The 20599-nt window shown below is 33.9% G+C and overlaps 1 long non-coding RNA gene across 2 annotated transcripts; it reads right to left on the bottom strand.

The window, feature by feature from the left end:
• Window positions 1-17758: 17758 nt before the first annotated feature.
• Window positions 17759-20599, bottom strand: LOC149543249 (uncharacterized). Of its 2 annotated transcripts, none has more exons than XR_016355610.1 (3): window positions 20315-20599; window positions 18712-19436; window positions 17759-18632 (listed from the first exon to the last, which is right to left on the bottom strand). It is a non-coding gene; the product is annotated as an uncharacterized LOC149543249 (long non-coding RNA). The 2 variants fall into 2 exon arrangements; XR_016355609.1 differs by having other exon boundaries at window positions 18712-18921; window positions 20315-20589.

The raw sequence follows: 20599 nt of genomic DNA, 5'->3' as shown, positions 1-20599 counted from the left end.
TATTTGGGTAATGTAAGACATGACATTTGGTACTTTGATCTTGTTGAAGAATGGATTTGATATTGTTAACTCTTCCGACTTTAGTTAGCCATTTTCCTTTCCAACTTTTAGTTTGTTTATCAATTCTTTCTAAGATATTTTTCCATCCTTGTGTATATCTACCTCCTTTTTCTATATGAATTCTAGGGTATTTGCAGGGGAAAGAACCTTTCACATAACCCATTCTATTGCACAGTTGATCTTCACTGGCAGATGTAGTGTTAAGGAAGAATATTTTGGATTTTTTAGCATTCACTTTTTGCCTCGATTATTAGGTTTAATCATGTATAATTTTTTTTGAGCTTCTTCCATAGTACTAGATCCTACTAAAATTGTGTTATTAACAAATTGTTGAAATGTGGTGTTAGGCATGTTTGTTGCAAATGTAATGCATGTTATTCTACCTTTTGGTTGTGCTCATTATATCAATATCCCAAAGGCTTCTGCCATGATAATAAATAAGAAGGCGGATATAGGGTATCCTTGTCGTATCCCTCTATAGATGCTAAAAAAAATTGGAGTTTTGTTTATTAGTAGTGAATTTTTTGTTGTAGAGATACATTGGAATATTCTGTTAATCCATTGGTGTGAGAAACCAAACACTTGTAATGTTTTACATAAAAATCTCCAATCCACCATATCATATGCTTTCCACATATCTAATTTCATTAGCATGCATGGTTCTTTATTTATGGATGCGAAGTGTATGGTTTCTTGAATAATTGATATTCCATCTAAGATTGATCTACCAGGTAAAAAGCCAGTTTGTTCTTCTGAGATAAGTTTAGGAAGATAGAATTTCAATCTATACGCTAATGCTTTGGATAGGATTTTATATATTGTGTTACATAAATCAGTAGGTCGGTAGTCACCGAGTTTAGTAGTAATTGATTTTTGGGAATCAGGGCTAGCAAGGTATGGTTGATCTCTATCAACAGTGAACCACCATTTCTTGTGCCTTCAATTTCTTTCCAGAGGTCCATTCCTATGATATCCCAATATTTCTCAAAAAAGAATGCTTGAAAATCATCTCAAACTGGTGATTTATTCAGGTTAAGGTTGAAGAGGGCCTTCTTAACTTTCTCTAGAGTAAATGGTTTGTTAAGGAACTAGTTGTCTTCTGCTGTAAGTATTCTTGGGATTTCTTGTAACATCTTTTGTTGTGCTATTCGATTTGACAATTCAAAATTGTTTAAGTTATTTTGATAATAATCTACCATCACCGATGCTATCTTATTTGGGTCTTCTTCAGTAATACCTTCATTGTTTTTTTGTTTTCGTTATTCTCTTTATTGATCTATTATAAATGGTGTTGTTATGGGAAAATGTTGTATTTCAATCACCCTCTACTAACCATTTATCCCCGATTTCTATCTCCAAAATATTTCTTCCTTTGCCAAAATATTTTCCTATTTTGCTAAAAGCTCTTTTTCTTTGATGAATTATTCATTAGTCATACCATATTTTATTCCTCATTTAAATTCTTAAGGTCTTCTTCATTTTGTATCGTTTACTTAAAGATGTTATTAAAGTGAGTTTTTTTCCATTGTAAGATTTTTCTTTCAGCATTTTTAGTTTTGATGCAAAGCAAAACACTTTTTATCCTTTAAATTTTCCTTCTTTCCACCATTTTTTGATATTTTCCATGAAGTTTTTATCTAAGAACCACATTTTTTTGCATTTAAAGGGATTCCTAGATGGTTTGATTGGTTCAACTAAATCAATTCTAACAAGGTAGTGATTTGGTCCTGCAATTGGCAAAATGGTTGTTTATATTGTCGGATAGAAATTTATTAATTCACCTTTGAAGAAGAATCTATCTAATTTTTCAGCAATATAGCTTAAACCTTTTCTCCTATTATTCCATGTATATATCCCATTGTTTGATGAAATGTCTAGCAAGTTGTTTTTCCTTACCCAATCTCGAAAATTTGTTATTGCCTGCGAGACCAACTGTGATCCTCCATATTTCTCTTCTAGGTCAAGTATCACATTAAAATCACTTCCAATGATAAAATAGTCTCTTGGATTGTCTTCCATGAATAATATAATTTCATCCCAAGTCCTCTTTTTGGTTATTGTTTGTGTTGGTCCATAGACATTAATCAAAGTAGTCTGGATGTTGTCGCAAGCTTGCTAGTTTACAACCCATCTAATGATAATTTGTTGTTATCATATTAAGGTCAATTATCCTAGGATTTCGTATTACACCAATTCCTCCTAAGGCCCCATTTGATTCTTTGAGTATAGCTTTCCACTTGCCAAATTTCTTTTCCAATTTGTCTCCTTCCTCCTCATTTAATTTAGTTTCCTGAATTAAAATGATTTCTAACTCAAATAGGACAAGGTTGCGCTTTAATAAGTTCTTCTTTCTAGGGGTTTTTAGTCCCCTATAATTCCATGTTGTGATCTTCATTGGGTTGTGGGAAGGCTCTTCCACTTCCCAGCATTTAGCACTTCGATGATATGTTTTTGTTCTTTAGCCTACCCATCAACTTCTCTTATTAGCTCCTTTAATGATTTCCTACCTCATTTTTTTTTCTATTTTCCACATTTAGGAGTTTTAAAACCTTCCTGATTAATGGTTATTCCTAAATTCTTCAGCTCATGATTAGCAATATCTATACCACTTGGATTAATTCCTTTTTCCATTTTCTCATCTTCTTCTACTAATTCTTTGAAAATCTATATTTCTAAATCTATTCCCTCTACATTTGTTTCATTATCATCTCTGGTCAAAAAATTCTTCTCTTTAATTACCTCACATCCCTATTCGATATTACTCAGCACCATGAACTCCTCCCATCTCTATTTATTGCCAAACTAGTGGTCTTCTTTACTTTTATATTCATTTCTTGTTGTTTGTTTCTCTGAAATGGTTGCCTTCATATAAGTTTCTTCTTCCACTGGAATTGAAAGTTCCCTTAGCTGATTCTTGCTCTCAAATGTTAGATGCTTCTCTGTATCTCTATCCTCAAAGGGGTCCTTCCCATTTTCTGGAGTTTGCAAAAACTTGTGGCTCCTTCACTTTGCTCTCTTTCGGATTGTTACATTTCCACACTGTGCTAATGATGCTGGAGGTATTATAATTTCCTTCTCTTGATTTTTTTTATAGATATCTAAATCTATAGATTCTTCGTTGCTCTTATCATCCCCATTCTTGGAGGCTTTTGGTTGTTCTATGCCTAAACTATCCTTTGTCTTTAGAATGTTCTCTCTGATGTCCTTGCTCTAGTCCTATTTTTCTTTTGGTCAATGCTCCTTTCTTAGATTTATTATCCCCTGTTTTCCTATTCTTGGCTTTCTTCTTCTCATTTGGCTTTCCTCTTTTGTTTCATCCTTATTCTTAGTCTCTACCGAAGTTCTTCTTCTGTGTATGTTGTGACTATATTGTCCCATGCTTTGTGCTCTTTCTTTTTATTCCTCTCATGTTCACAATGTGGTTGTCCTCCTAGTGTAATTTGATCTTCAAAATCGGTCTATAGGAGCAGTATCTCATGGGATGATCTGTTTAAATTTATCATGTTGGATAATGTCTTTTAAGAATTCATTCTCTTTTTGGAACCTCTCACAACCCCTAAATCTTGATAAATTTAGTAGGTTTTCCTAATTTCCTTCATTTACAACCATACTTTCTTCTGTCTTCTTTGCAATCCTCTATCATTCCCCCTGTATTACTTTTTTCCCTATTCCTAGTGATGTTTTATGCATCTTTTTTCTCCCATCTAGATTCCTTTCCTTATTCTCTTTGCAATTTTTGTTTGCAGTTGGAGAATGCCTCTTTTCCTTGACCATATATTCTTGTTCCATGTGCTTACATTCCTTAATACCTCATTAATGTTTGTGACGATTGATTACACTGAAGTTGGTTCTAACTATACCTTTTATTCCACCCTCATATCTTGTGAAGGTTAAATGGTAAATTGATTTTTTTGTGATGATTTTTTGGGGTTTCAGTTCCTTTTGTCCTAATTCTGTGTTGACAAAGAATTTTATGTTGCTAGATTTTTTGAAATTTGAATCAATGCCTACTATATTTCTTAGAGATTTACTAATTTTATGCAAGATTGTAATATGATTAAGTTATGGAGGAAATTCTTTACATACAAACCAACTTGGAGCCTGGATCTTACTATAATTATGCTCATACCAATTAGGTTCCCATATAGTAAATTTGATAGAATAATATTTGTATAGACAATATGAATTTGAAACCAATTCATCCCTAATTTTCACATTTACACAATGTAGATATAATACACACTTAGAGTAGATTAAGATACTTACCTAGTTCTCATAGATTTTTTTTAATCTTCTTATCAATCTTGAAGTCATTTCTTCTAGTCCATTCCAATAGGAAAATGCTCTTAAGGTTGAACATTCTTGCCATCTCTTCTCTGAGTATTTGTTGCTAATGATCAAGGTATCTTCATGGGAATTTAGACTAGTTCTTAGGGTTTCTATTTTTGTAAGTTCAATTTTGATATCTGTTGGTTTGGGGTTTTTATTTACTTGCTACTTCCTATGCAGAGGGATATAGGGTGTCAAGCATTTTGATAATGGGTTAAACTTACTATTTCCCTTAATTAGCTCTAGCTCTTTTGATGAGCTTACTTTTTTGGATCCTAAAGGAATATTCTTCGCTTCTGAAATCAATTTTGGTCGAAGATTGTTAGTGGTGGTTCTAGTCTTGATCTTGTTGGTTTCCTACTTGGACAGTGGCTCAACTATGGTTAATTCTCATTCCATTGCATTTTTTTTTTATTGAAGTGGGCCTTTTGGTATGTTATTTGTCATTCACCGCATTCCTTGATTGGGTCCCTTCTTGCCTATGGGTAACATTGTTGCCTCCTCTTGACATTCCTACTACCAACTTGGATCAATTCATTGTTGTAGTCATCATTCCATTCTTCCAGGTTTTGGATGGTTTCCTTATCTCTGGCTTCATGTAAAGATACCCAAGTTTCAAAGGTTCTGATTTTTTCCACCTTGATTTTGTTCTAGTTTCCTATTTGGTTTGAAACCAAGGCATCGAATATGTTACTAGTTTTTAGAGGAGAAGGTGCCAATTGTGAGTATTTCCTAGGTTTTTGTGGGGGCTGATTCGATGTATTCACAGGAGCCTTCCTTCCTATGATTGGAGTGCTAGGGCTTTTTGGGAATTTTTGAGGGTATTCTAATTTTTTCGTTGTATAGTTTTGTCCACCATTTTTTCTATCATTTCACTCTCTCTTATAGTACTCCAAAGAGCTGAATAGAGTTCCCTAATTTCAATTTGATAGTGCAAGTTCCAACCCCTTTTACAAAATGTGCAGAATCATCCCTAATTGTCTCATCTAATTCTACTTGCATGGTTTCTAGATTGTCTCAGTATCTTGTGATGTGCCTTTGATGATCCACTATCAATTATCCATGTGTTGTATTTATTTGATACTTAACTGGAGAATGTTGAGTAGAAGGAAAACTTCTTAGAATCTTGTTCTATGTTTGTATTTTTAACTTTGACAAATGAGGCTTGTAGTTTTGTTCACTTAAGGAAATTTATTGCATAATGTCCATAACAATTGCATCTAAAGCATTGGATTTTAGATAAGTCCTTCTTATGTTTGGATGATCCATTTCCATTAAAATTTATTTTCCTTTTGAAGTTCTTCTTCTTGCCCTTTTATGAAAGTTGGTGTTAAGAACATGAATGTCTTCATCTATAGTTTTTTAATTTCTTTTAGTCATTTTTCTTGACTCTTCTTGTAGATAGTGAGACTTAATCGATCCAATTTTAGAAGTTTAGGTCTTGCACTTATACCCTAGACAAATGATTCTCATGAATTTGGTAGGCCACCTAGGGCTATTAGGGATAATTCTTTGTCATCAATTTCATAACTAACTAATGATAATTGATCCCTCATTTTGGTTATTCTCACAAAGAATGCATTTAGAGATTCTCCCTTATTCATGCTTATAAGATTCATTTGTCTCTTAGGAGAGAGTGTTCTACCAGTGTTGTTTATTACAAATGCACTTTCAAGGGCTTTGAACATGTAGTTTGCAGTTTCATGTTTTGCTACTATAGGTACTATGTAGTCTCAAACTGCATCCACTATAATTTTCATGGCTTTGTCATTTCTCTCAATCCATTGAGTCTTCTATGGATCATCTTTTAGTTCTTTCTTTTCTTATTTCATAGATGATTCTATCTTGTTCTCTTTTAGCATCATCATTATTCCAAGCTTCCAAGATACAAAGTTGTCAACACTTGCAAGACGGTCTTCAAATTATATAATGTTTGACATTTTGAAGAATGATATGTGATTGCAATATCAAGGTATAAATATGTTGTCTCAAACTTAATAGGATCTTTCTTACCTTGGCTCTAGTACCATGTAAATGTTTACTAATTTTATGTCATATTTATAAAATGTATTTCTTTTAATTCATAATCTTATTGTTTGAATATTGATTTGTCAATGCAAATTCAAACTTCAATGTCTATGAATAAGATTTCTTGCAAAGCATTATTTATATATATATATATATATATATATATATATATATATATATATATATATATATATATAATTGCACTAATGTATTAGAGATGAAGCAATGCTTTCAATTACTGAATTGTTATTGTTCTCTTGATCTTGCTTTGTATTTATTGATTTTGATACTTGCAAGAATGAATTCACTTAGTATATTTAATATCATGATGAGGTATGTAGGTGAATGGGCATCTCTAATTAGAGACATGACCATTCACTACTGTAACTCATCATAAATTATTTAACATTTAACAAATGCTAATGTAGATTGGTATATATTACACTGATTCATTCTTGTGCATTACTCATAGATAATACTTGCATGGTCAATAATATTAAGAGGCCAAATAAGGATCGACATCTACAGCGATATCAATGATCATATGAAATAAATTTGAACTTTCCACAAATTAAATATATATGTGTGCATCAATTACTTCAGAAATCAATATCATGGTAACATTGAATTATTGTTTTGATATATATAAATATAAATATATAAGACATATTAATGTGTATATATGCATATATAAATTTAGATTTATTATTTAGAGAGATTGTGTGGCTGAAGCTATATACATTAACATTTACCTTTCTCTCTTAGATGGTAATCTACCTCCACATGTTAAAAATGAAAACAAACCTATATCTACCTTGCGTCAAACATCTTTTAGTTAGTCTATGTTAATATCAAAAATCATAATTAAAAGTAATCAAGAGAAATTCGAATTAATGAAAAATAATTTGTGCAATGAGAAAAATTATATGAATTAAAAACAAAATGGTAAATCGAATAGGGATTTACATTGGCATTCAAGACAAGCACCTTTAAGCTTCAACAGTTTCAATAGAATTTAAAACAATTCACACTCGCCACCAAACTCCATTCAATCTTTCTTCTGAGAAATCTCTCTACAAATATATAAATTATGTACACAAAAGCTTTTGTCAACTTCTCTCTTTGAAATTACACATGTATGAAAAATCTCAATCAACGAAGATACAAATGACTTCTCTAGTAATTGTTGTGCATGATATAAAGACACAAACACACCATTTTTTTTACCATTAATACCATTTCAATTGCTGACTATTCCCTCTAAGTTTATAGCATATAAAGCAAAGGTTCAAAGTTTGGAACAAGTCTACCTTTCTAAATATCTTTCAAAAGAAACTACACATAGAGGAGGAGTTGAAGGCCCTCAATGAGGTGGTCATTAGGAAGATTAGACAACAAAACTTGGCCCTTGGTGCTACACTAATTTGGAAGATGTTTCTTAATCCTCACAAGCAATGGTGTAGGATCTTGTAGGCGAAATACCTTGATTGTGCAGATACCATGGGGTATGTGGGCTACTAAACTTCTTTATGGCCATATGCCTCACTAGTTTGTTTTGGTTGACGCTTTGGTTATGTTTATACCTCATGTATCCATCTAGGTCCTTAGGTGCGCCATGTGTATGCTTCTTTTTTTTTATCATCGATTGATTCTTTTTGTATGGGCACTACCGCTTGTTTTTTGTAGCACTTATCTATTAAATCAATATCATGCAAAATATAATATCATCATTCATAGGGCATCATTTCAAACATTAAATTTGCGTAATTTTATTAGTTAATTAATCATCAAGAATATGTCCATGATAAGTAATAAAAAAATGGAATTTGACGTAAAGTCATAATAACATATTTACATAGACCCATAGGAGTAGAGGCTTAATGCTAATTCTTATAAAATAATGCACAAAAATGTGTTTCAAACAATAGAAACTTGTTAAACAAGAGCTTTGTTCGAGACTGAGTCCTTGCCTATTGGGACAAATAAAAGGAAATAGATTATTAAAATGACTAATTTGTAAGAGGGGGTGTAATAAATAATCAATAGATGTGGAGAATAAAATATAGTAAAAAGGAAAACTAAAACTAGATTTACTTACTTAAAATTATGAGTTTAATGTACTTAATCACCAAAAATGCCATGATCATTATGAAAAAAAGAAAAAGATTGTTGAATGATTTATAAGACTATAAATGATTATTATATTTCATAGGAAAATATTATTTTTCCTTTCGATTATCTTTAAGATTATAATTTACTATCTTGGTACCATTATTTAATCTAACAATCAATTATGTCAAAAGATATTATTAGCTATGGTAATATTGTGAAAAATATCCTAGAAAATAAATTTGTATATATATAATAATTATATAATATATAAAAAAATTCAATAACATTATTTATATATGTGTATTTTAAAAAGTTAAAGAATATAATTGCTAAATTTTTAATACAATATTTTTTTAATTACTAATTTTGATGTTATAATATAATAATGATTAATATAATTTAAAAAAACTAAACGTATAAATATTATTACAATTTAAGTTTATTAATATATTAATTGATTATTTGACTAAATTTATTATTGATGTATATATAAAAAATTGTCATTGATGTGTGCACCTGTGTTCAAACCACGTGAATATTAATTTATAAATTTGATTTTATATATAATTATTTTTAAAAATTTATTTTGTTATCTTTTAAATTTAGAATAGTGTCAGACATTTCGAAAAGCTCAATGTGTTTGCAGAGAAGTCAATATCGGATTTGTTTAGTAAACATTTTTTATAGAGTTTAACCTAAGGTTAAAAGGGTGGGGTCACAATAAATGTTTCATGGGAAAAAGAGTTTTTTATTATTCAAACTTTAGAAAGTATCAAATGACGTGTTCATTTTTTAGTAGAAATTAATTGGGGGTGGGGGGCTAACAGGAACGTAAGGTAGGGACTAATAATTTGATACAAGTTGGTGAAACCGATAAAATATAAACAATTATAAAGCAACTAGGGGCCCATCTCCAAATTTGAAAAATTGCAAGAACCTCAATTATAAGGTGAATCTAAAAATCTTCTTGAGTTGAATGTTTCTCATTTAATGTGATATATTGGTGAATGATAGCATGGAAGTGAATGTGTTTATTGAAATAACATGTGAAATGCATTCTATTAACTAAGCCTATTTTCCCATGCTCAATTATCTTATTTTTACACAAGCTAAGAAAAATGTAAATCTTATTAACCATTAGCCCATTAGCCCATCATAATGCTCGTTTGTCTAAATGAACTCTTTATTGGATAAGATTGCTCCTCATACCCTTAACATATTAATTCAATGTCTTTTTTCACTTTTGTGATCCATCCCTTCCAAATTATTTGACTAGATCCATCAACTCGTATGAAAAATATTTCAAATTGAGTATCAAGAATTGTGTATATGAAGACAAAACATAAGCCATTAGTAAATCAATAAAAAAAGCAATCCGTAGATTAAATATCATTCAAGACTACAAAATAAAAACTTATAGCATTAAATTAGCACTTGTCTAAACATTTATTACATTATCAATTTCATTAGATAAACATCTTGCAAATTTTCTTGGCATTTATGCAATCTTATTTCTTTGACAATGAGGATCAAGTATCGATCTAGAAAATACATGTAATGCCCCACCCGGAGATCCTTGGAAACAAGGATGAAATACAACCCAAGAATATTTTTTTTTACAAGTATGAATGCACATGACAACATCATACAGGGATCACAACGATCACAACGGAAGACTTCATCACAATCTCGGCAACCAACGAATCTCTAAACGCCACTACCAAACTGACACAAGCAAACAAAAGCCAACAACAACAATGCACATGATGAGGGCTCAAGAAACGACCACTCATCAACAAAACACCAAGTTGGGGTAAAATGCAGAATCTTAAAATTTGGCTAAGCCTGAAATCCTGAAGCCCTGAAAATTGGTCAAGTTTGGATTTTTGAAGCCCTGAAATTTCTTAGAATATTTATCTCATCTTCGAGAAGTTTGAAACCTATTTCAAAAGATTCATCGCATATATTAAAATATATCTTAAGTATAAGGAAACTTATACTTAAAACATATATTTTAAACCCCAAAGAACGAACTACAAAAAAGAAACAACTAAAATACGAATTGCGTCATCAAGGGATTGAAGAACACCTAAGAGGGTACCCCAAACCATCCCTAAAAAGTTCGGATCGGACCGAAAAGTGCCCACTGCCCACCCACGCAGGTTTCATAAAAATCGTGCAACACTTTATCAGCACTGTGCGATACTTTACCAGTATCGCGCAACATTTCTCTAGAAGGAGGGCGACACAATCAGGGGTTGGGCGATACTTCTCCAAAGGGCATACGATATTGGAAGTGTATCATACGACATTTCTTCTAAGGGTGTGCGATACTTTAAAGTATCATACGACATTCCTCAAATGGGCGTGCAACACTATATTGTACCGCACCATGCTAACACATGGTCGCTCAGGGAAAAAGCAAGAAAACTCTAAGGAAAAACAACAAGGTAAAACATAGATAAAAACCTCCACACCGGGGAGTACCAGATCCACGAAAATCGACGAATGAACACTCGAGAGCATAATCAACAAGATGCCAAGATCAAGGAGATACATCTATCCATAAAAAACTACAACAGAAAAGAACGTACTGAAAGCAACATTGCAATGTACAGAGATAATATCACAATAAAAAACAACCAAATTAAGTATGCGGTTCCTCCCAACCGTCAATAACATCATACGACCATCGTGGGTCCTAGCCATCCCCCGCGCATAACATCCCAAGCCACTGATCAAATCATCGGTACTGTCGTAATATGGATGTCACTACTAAACATGCAAATAACCAAAAACATAAGGAAATCTAACATGCTAGTAGAAAAGCATAAGATAATCCTACAATAGATAACATCACCTATCACATGCTAAACATGAATAAGCAATAGATATGTTACTACAACAATTCACATCATCTAATCATATACTAAACATCATAATATGGGAATGCATCAAATAAACTAACATCATCTAAACATGATATCCAAGCATTCCAATGAAAGCATAAATTACAAGAAAGCATACTCCAGAACCCGAAGTACCAAGTGAAAACATCTGGCAACGGTCACACTAGGACAAGATCGTCTCTATACACCGGTCCCTAGCAGTGGTGTAGGTAGCTACGCCTTCCAACCACGTGGCACCCATAGGTCCACACCCACTGTGCAGATGGAGATAAAGATCCAACCACAACACACATAAAGCACAACATCCAAGGCTAACACTCATGCCAAATAGTATGATGGCTGCAACCAAGAACCTAAGCCAATGCAAGGAGTACAGGTCATGGTCAGACACTCAATAGGCCACTAAGTAGGGGCTGGCATCATGGAGAGTCGCTTGGCATCGACAAGCCCAAGCTTGGATCGTGTGTTTCAACTCCTCAACGGAGGGCCCCGCACACACATTTTATTATCTTAGGTTTTATTACCAGTGACACATTTTTTTTAATTATCACTTATTTAAAACTTCCTCTACCAACCCTATGGGACTGAGGTCACCAGGCTATGAGATAGAAGCCCCCTTCATATGCTACACTACCCTACCCATGCTCATCCTATGACAAGTGCCTGTGGGCATGCATACTCCCATCCCAACCCCAATGATCATAACTTCTGGAAGTACCACAGAAGATCAGGCCTTACAAGTCACCTGACAAATGTACATGCACGTACTCGTGTGTGGCACACCACCATCACGAACATCAAAACACAAGGACAGGAATGAGAACACAATGCAAAGAAAACACCCAACTGAAAGCAACACAAGAAGGATGGATTTTACATGAATCCCAAAGCCAATAAAACCATACATCATGAAATCACTCAACCAGTCTCAATCCAAGATTATGGATTCTACATAAATCTCAATGATGCAACAAGACCAAACATCGTGAACTTACTCAACCGGCCTTAATTTGAGAGTATGGATTCTACATGAATCCTAGCGCTCATGAAACAAAAGCAAAGGTTTAAAAGAAACAATAAAACTAGGTATAAAATCACTCAACCGAACACAACGTCGGGAGTACAAATGCAACACGCATCCCAATGCAACAAAAAGTGCAATAGTGGTCTCACTGATGTCCAAACGAATCATCCAAGTCCACGATCCACATTGTTCCAAGAAAACTTGAGAAAATAGGGCGACACGCAAAACAAGGTAATAACCCCAAAATTTGGAGAACTTCAAAATTAAAACCCATTTGGCCTTTGGGTTCAAAAATCTCAAAAATTCAAAAATAAAAAGAATCAGACACCGTATGCAAAAATGGTCAGCATAACAGCCCAAAAACCCAAACCCTCATCCTGAAAAATAGGGAAATGTTCATACCTGCCCAACCGGGTAGAACTAACATACAGAAACGGAGGGGAACACTAGTTCTCAACCTCCAAACAAATTGCTACCAAAAACAGAAGCAAAAATGGAGCAGAAACAATAAAACAGGAGAGCCCTACCTCACAGCCAAAAGGGCAAAACGGAAATCTGAATCATAAAATAAATATCCTGCAGAAGTAGCTAAAAATCGTGGCAATCCAAGGTTTCCCCGAGCTGGGTCCAACGAGCCCAACCTCGCGACGATCCCACGCCCGTAGCTCCCACAACGAACAAAATAATAAATCTTCATGAAGAGGATTTTGGGTTTTACTCTCCAACTTTCTAATTCAAAAGTGAGAAGTGAAGAATTAAATTCTTTTTTGGATACTTATTCACTTTTCAAGTGAATAATCGATTAGGGCAAATAACCAGCCAACCTAGTTAAACCCCAAATCGACCTAAACAAAAATAGGCTATTCCTATAAATAGGAATTCATCTATGGCAAAGCTGCCAGAAATTAAAATAAATTAATTTAAAAGCCGGAAAACCCAAAAACACATAAATTTCTTAATAACTTTCGCGACAATGCGAACCTCTAAATGCACAAACATGCTTACTGGTCTAATCACATAATGCAAATGAGTTCGGATTTAATAATCATCGAAAGGTTTAATTTAAACATTTAATTAAGGATACGTCGACCATATAAGGACGACATTGGTAAAATATGAATGGTTGAATCACTAACTCCATGTGCCACTGCTAGGGATATAAATCCTGCACACTAAACAACACGATCAAGTGCAATTGCATATAATAACATAGCCGAAGCAATAAATGCATTAAATCACCTAATTTAACCATTTATTTAATTATATTAAAATAATCTATTTACATCACTCGCGTTCACATAAAGCATAACAACACAGGAATGAAGTAAATAACCATAGCATTAAATCCATCACGTAACAAAATCAGAGGTATGTCCAAATACCAGATAACCAAGTATCATCATAAAACACACTATCATCTCAAAATGGCATCATCATGCAATATGATTAACTAAACAACATAGAAGTCTAATATCTATGATATTGAAATCAAGGTATAACATCTGACCCTCGAGTCGTCTCAAATGTAAATCATCACAAAGTAACACATAACTCTCAGATCAAAATATCACAAAGTAAATGTCCGCAGCACATAACCAAATAATCCAAGATGAATAATACATTTCTAATTACTTAAACATTAAATAATGATTGTATAAGAATCAACAAAAGGCACTTAAAACACATAAGCAAACACAGTCATAAACATGACTAATCACTACTACAAAAACCTAGTCCAGTGTAGCATGGTAAAAAGTACACAGTGCAATCTTTGCACACATCTCAAGGTAATCACGAAACAACCTCATGATACCACGTCGATCTTGGTAACCACTAGCACAAACCTTAGTGAACCAAAAATCACATCATAATCTCATAGATCAGTCAAAAGCATAATCAAAGCAACTGATACAGAAACATAAATCCAAACACCTCGATGGTGTAGACCACTCAGAGTCACAATCATGATCTCATCACAACAAAAGATTAGCAAGGTTGCATCCATAAGGATGACTCATAGAAGTCAAATGTGAGAGGCACTACAATACATGCTTTCTCTTTGTATACTAGCAACTCTAAAGATACTTCTCAATGAAGACAAAATCAAATTATGAGGGCAAAGCCACATGAGAAGGACCAAATTGTTAGTGTGATCCTATCCATGAAAAGATCAAACATTAAGGACAAATAATACTTCACACATTATTGATTTGATTTTAGAGGCTCGGTTATCATTGTTAATTGTATTCTAGTTTACAAGTTATTAGTTTTTGCTAATTAAGGAAGGAAGGGCCCTAAGACCACTATATAAAAGTTCATCAAAATATAAGCAAAAGTAGCTACAACAAAATTTAGTTAAACCAAACTAAGAAACACCATAATAAAAACACAATTATAAATAAACAAGCACAAAGAACTCGTAATCCTTCGACAAGGAGCTCATGGTCTCCTCAAAGAAAGCATCATCTAATAATCTATTTTCTGTCTTGTGCTTCTATATAATGTCTTTGGGTAAGGTTGTCAAATCTTTCCCTTCACTTATGGCTGGACTTGGTCCTAGAGGCTGTGGGGGAGGCCCTTGGGGACTTCTTGTTGGTTGATGCTACATCTTCCAATGTGTTTCGGACGACCTATGCTCGCATTCTTGTGGAGATTGACCTCTCCAAAGGGCTCCTTGAAATGATTAAGTTTGCGTCTCCAAAAGGCTCTTGGATTCAACTTCTTGATTATAAGGGTATTCCCTTCAGATGCAGAAAATGCCATAAGACCCACCATCTCATTGCATGTTGCTCCTCTGAAAAGGTTAGATCAAGGAAATCACCTTCTTGGTGGATGGGGGTTTTGAATGATCACTACACGATTCAAAAAGTTTCCACTGTTGGGGATGATTTGGAAGGCTCTTCTCAAGAAGATATTTCTTTGGTAAAGGATTTTGTTCTTGTCTTTGATGTTTCAAATGATGTCCCTATGGCGGTGACCAAGAATGTTGCAGTAGTCCCTTCTTCGGTTGGTGTAACTGTTGATTCATTTGTTGCCCCTCTTGCAACTCTATCTCAGGATGGTGTTGTTGTCCCTTCTTTTGCTATGGTCTAGAAATCGTGTGGTGGAGTTGTTTCTTCTCCTGTTGCGAGGGTGTTGGGGGTTGTTTGCGGAGGTGATGACCTTGTGTGGCAGAAGGTTGTTGGGAAGGTGGAGGATGGATGGACAACAATAAAAGGAAAAAAAGTCAAGCCCTCCAATCCTTCATTTGATATCTTTACGTTCTCAAAAGATGACATTGAAATATAAATCTTGAGGCTTGGTTTTGTATTTGGTTTCGGGTCCTTTCAAAACTTGTTGCTTGATTGTTCTTTTGAGGCTGTCCCTTTTTGTTTGATTCTCCCGACCTTTTTGGCCCATTGTTTCTTTGCGATTTGTCATGGTTCAAGACTTAATGTCTATTTCTTATGTAACCATGGGGTTTCAGGCACCTGTTTCAAAACCTATTTTTGGTGGCAGAAGTGTACTGTGTTGTTTGTTAGGCCACACTGGTCACCTTATTTTGGTAGGTGACCTGTTTCACCTTTGTTCTGTTGTATCTTTTGTTCGGGCTACATTGAAAATATTTTGATTTGTAAAGGGTTTCAGGCACCCTTCAAAACCTATTTTCCTTAATCAAAAACATTTTCATTTAGCAATCATTAATCTCTAAATTCTAAGTTAGTTTAAAATTACTTAATTTCATCATAATTGTGAGCTTGCCCAGCATTAAAAAATATCCCACTTAAGTTTGTGGTGGGGGAATTACAATTTTAAATAAATTGAAATTTTTGGCGTTATACTAAAATCAACAACAAAACAAGGGTGATGTACCTTACACAACCACAACACACTAAGGGTGTTAGCTATTAAAAGGATAGGCCATTAGCGACACACTAGCAAAAAAAGCTAGTAGGCCACCTCAACATGGGTGGAGAGCTCACCTAATAATGTGGGGAGGAAAATGAGAATATAAAAAAATATTTTTTTTGTGGTCATACAATTTTCTAGGTGACACTATCACTAGGATCCTCGCCACAAGGGGGAACTAGTGGTGAAAATTGATTTGAAAAATTGCCAACACAAGGGTTTGAGCATCATCCAAGTTTGTACCGAGAGAGGCATGGAGATATCAATGTCAATCAAATGTGTACAATGATTGAGAGACCCATGGTGGAGGTGGTATGATCCACCTCTAAAAAATGACCTATAGAGATGATGGCATTAAAGTAAGAGTTTTCCCATAAATGAAGGGGAAGATTGAAAAGTTGAACCCAAATTGGGTGCACACTTAAGTGCTTTAGTTAGAGGATTGAAAAAGACTACCTAAAGTTAGGCTAAAAGAGAGTAATTTCCCCAAGCCCACAACTTGCTCATCATTAGGATCTCGTTCCGAAAGAGAAATAGCAATAAAAAATCTCTCACCAAACAATGCAAGTCCAATAGAGAAGACCGAAAACCAACAAATTTGCAAACCAACCCACAACATTGGAAGTACTCCATATTTTCAACCACATCCAATCCACATAAGCCACAAGTTGAGATTTCATATTACGAAGAACAATAGCAACAAATTTGGCAATTCTAGATAAGCTTTCTCACCAATAGGAGGCTTAATAGACCCTGCTCACCCAAAAGAGTGCCTAGGTGTGCAAGAGCAACCTTCCCAACCTACTACATTACCAATGCCAAAACTAGACACACCTTCCACATATATCAAAATCTCCTTAACACAAAGGAGAGGAGATGATCCTAACTCAACTCATCAGCCCCAGTGAACACAAGAGATGAGAACAAGTCCAACACAAGAGTTACAAGCAAATCTAAAAGCATTAGCTTATAATACAAAATGCTTGTTGCAAGAGGGGATTGGACCACCATTTTTTGATATTGGACCACCATTTTTTGATAGAGTGTCTTCGTAGTGTCCAATGAGTCAATTACTCTTTGATGAACATTAATAGCATTATAATTAACATGAACATTTTTCTAGTTACTCACACATCTTTCAAATTAGCATTGTTAAACGAATTATCTCAACCAAATTAAATAACTTTTTAAAGATAGAATGTCTTTGTAGTGTCCCATGAGTTAATTACACTCTTTGATGAACATTAATAGCATTATAATTAACATGAACATTTTTCTAGTTACTCACACATCTTTCAAATTAGCACTGTTAAACGAATTATCTCAACCAATTAAATAACTTTTTAAATAATTAAAATAAAGATAATATTTCCATGCAAATGTCAGCCCAATACATAAACAAACCAACTTAAAAAAGCACCATACAACAATTTTATTAATTTTTAATTTTAAAAACATTATATGCTTTGAACGCTCATAATTAAGATTCAAAATTTTACAAAGATCATATGGATTTCTTATCTCTATTTGTAGAGAGCTTCCCATTTTTCATCTTCAAGAACAAATTTATACATGGTAATACTCAATTGAGACTTCTCGTTCTCTTATCTCCATCAAGAGATAATGTAAAAAACTGTTTGAATTAATAGCTGATAAAACCTGAGTTGAAAGTTTCTTATACTCTGATTCTCTGTCAATAAGTGTAATTAATGGCTGATAAAACCTGACTTGAAATTTCACAGACTGTCTCTCCATCAAGAGGTGTCATAGCAAACTATGTAATTTGAATTAATAGTTGATAAAACCTGAGTTGAAATTTCACATTCTCTGCCTCTCCATCAATAGGTGTCATAGCAAACTATGTAATTTGGATTGATAGCCGATAAAACCTGAGTTGAAAGTTTCTCATACTCTAGATCTTCATCAGTAGATGTTGTAGGAAGCTATGTAATTTGGATTTATAGCAGATAAAACCTGAATTGCAGGCTTCCCATACTCCTATCTCCATCAATAGGTGTCATAGAAAGCTATGTAATTTAGATTCACTGCTGATAATATCTGAGTTGAAAGCTTCCCATATTCCGTAGCTCCATAAATAAGTGCTCTAAATTGTTCACTAATTTAGGTTTGGCAAATTTAAGAGAGTTTGAATGATTTTACAAATAAAGATTGATAGTCCTTATCTTTAAAAATCCTTGTGACTGCTCCTCAATTCTTTAGCCATCTTGAGATCAAACTTTAATTTTGCACTCAGCTAACACCAGATTTATGGCCACAAAAATCTGAATTGTAAGATAAAAATAGTTTAATTAAAATTAAAGAGAAAAAAATTGATCCAAAAGAAATAAGAGTTTTGCATACCTGCAATGAAACATTTGCCTGACATCTATCAAGATCATCCACTAAAGCTATTAGTTGAACTTGAACTTGAACTTGATTCTCCATAGGCTAAATTGTGAGCCAAATGACACCCAGACCGAGTTGGTTTTTGTCTTGCATAGAAGGAATTATTAAAAACACCATGTTCACCAGTGTCTTGCTGCAAACTTTCTCAAACACTTTTCAAAAGATCTGCTAACACAGCAATCTCAAAATATTACGAATGGAAACCGAAGGCCATACTCATAGCCAAACAGAAAAATCTCTAGAACTATTGCTCAACAAACCCTCCCCCCAAATTTTTGCCATACATTGAGCTGCAGATCAACACATCTAGCTGATGAATGTTTTACAGCTTTAATATAAAGGAATGTTCAAATATACAAACAAAAGCAGAAATGTAAATTGATCATTACCAATTTTTGAAGTCAAATAAAATAAACCCTAGAATTTTAATTCAGTAAACCCTTCTCAGATAATTTTGCAATATATTAAGCCACTGACCTAAAACTATAGCTGAAGAATGCTTTACAGCTTTAATGTAGAGGAAACTTTCAAACTACAATCTAATTATCGTCAAACTTTTAAGTCAAATAAAATAAACCCTAGAAGTATCGGTGAGTAAGCACCCTTCCCAAAAAATTTGCCATATATTCAGCTACCGGCCAATTCATCTAGCTGTTGAATGAATGCTTTACAGCTTTGATCTACAGGAAATTTCGAATATAGAAACACGATTAAAAATGCAAACCAATCAATGCCGAATTCGAAGCCAAAGAAAAAAAAAACCCTGTACAACTATTGAATAGTAAACCCTTCTCATAAAAAATTCCATATATCGATCTACCGGCCTAAACATCTATCTGTAGAATGCACAAACAGAAGCACAACTGCGAAATTTGCATCATCAAATTTTCGAGACAAATAAATAAAAACCCCAGATCTATCACTCAATAAACACTCGACAAATAAATCGCCAGCCAAAACATCTAGCTGATGAATGCTTCAGAGCTTTAACGTACACAAAATATTCAAATAAACAAACACAAATAAACCTGCAAACTTTTCAGCAAATTTTCAAAACAATAATGTCAAAGAAAATCATAGGAGTTGAAGCCCTAAGAAATAATCAGACATTAAGAACTTTGAAAAAATGAAATTCCAAAATTTTCTGGCAAAAAACACTGGTTAAGGACAAATTTGCAAACCCTAGATCGCAAACAAACTACCTTCCAACTTAAAACATGCAGTTCGTGCTTCGCAGACAGACGTTGTGACAGCAAGGCCAGTATTGAGAAGTTCAACTCCCTTGAAAAGCAACACTGGCCTGGCTAGCACACAATCCAACTACAAACCACATTCTCCTTTAATAGCTTCTTAAAGGAATGGCCAAAATCTACTAGAACAGAGAAAAACAGCTCAAATTCTCAGAGTGGGGAAAAATGGAAAAGAAAAATTCCCAGAGTGGTGTAAAAGAAAAGAAGAATTCTGCCATGTGATGCGATCATTACCTACTCACCTCAGTTTAAAAGATAAAGAAAGATGCGGAATAAAGAAAGAGATACCGAAAGAAAAAGAAAGATACCGCATCAAATTAAAGATGCCCAAAGGGATACAACTGTATCGAACAGAGATAATCTCCACGGCAGATGAAGTCGATCTTTTCCGCCATTGATGCGAGAGTGTTGAATGACCTAAAACCTGTTTTCCCAGATACCCTTGACACTGTGCCCTGCAAGCGTGTTTAAGAAGGAAAAAGCCTAGCCTTGTCGAATACGGGATGATACCGTCAACCCTAATTTTGCTCCTCTTGTAAATTGTAAACAGCAAAAAAATTCAGGTCTTCTATGCCACTTAACTGATCAAATCT

Source organism: Cupressus sempervirens, chromosome 8, assembly GCF_028749045.1.
Source record: "Cupressus sempervirens isolate cs-2001-9-10 chromosome 8, ASM2874904v1, whole genome shotgun sequence".
In the NCBI taxonomy this organism is placed as follows: Eukaryota; Viridiplantae; Streptophyta; class Pinopsida; order Cupressales; family Cupressaceae; genus Cupressus; species Cupressus sempervirens.
This window is presented reverse-complemented; position numbering and strand designations above follow the sequence as displayed.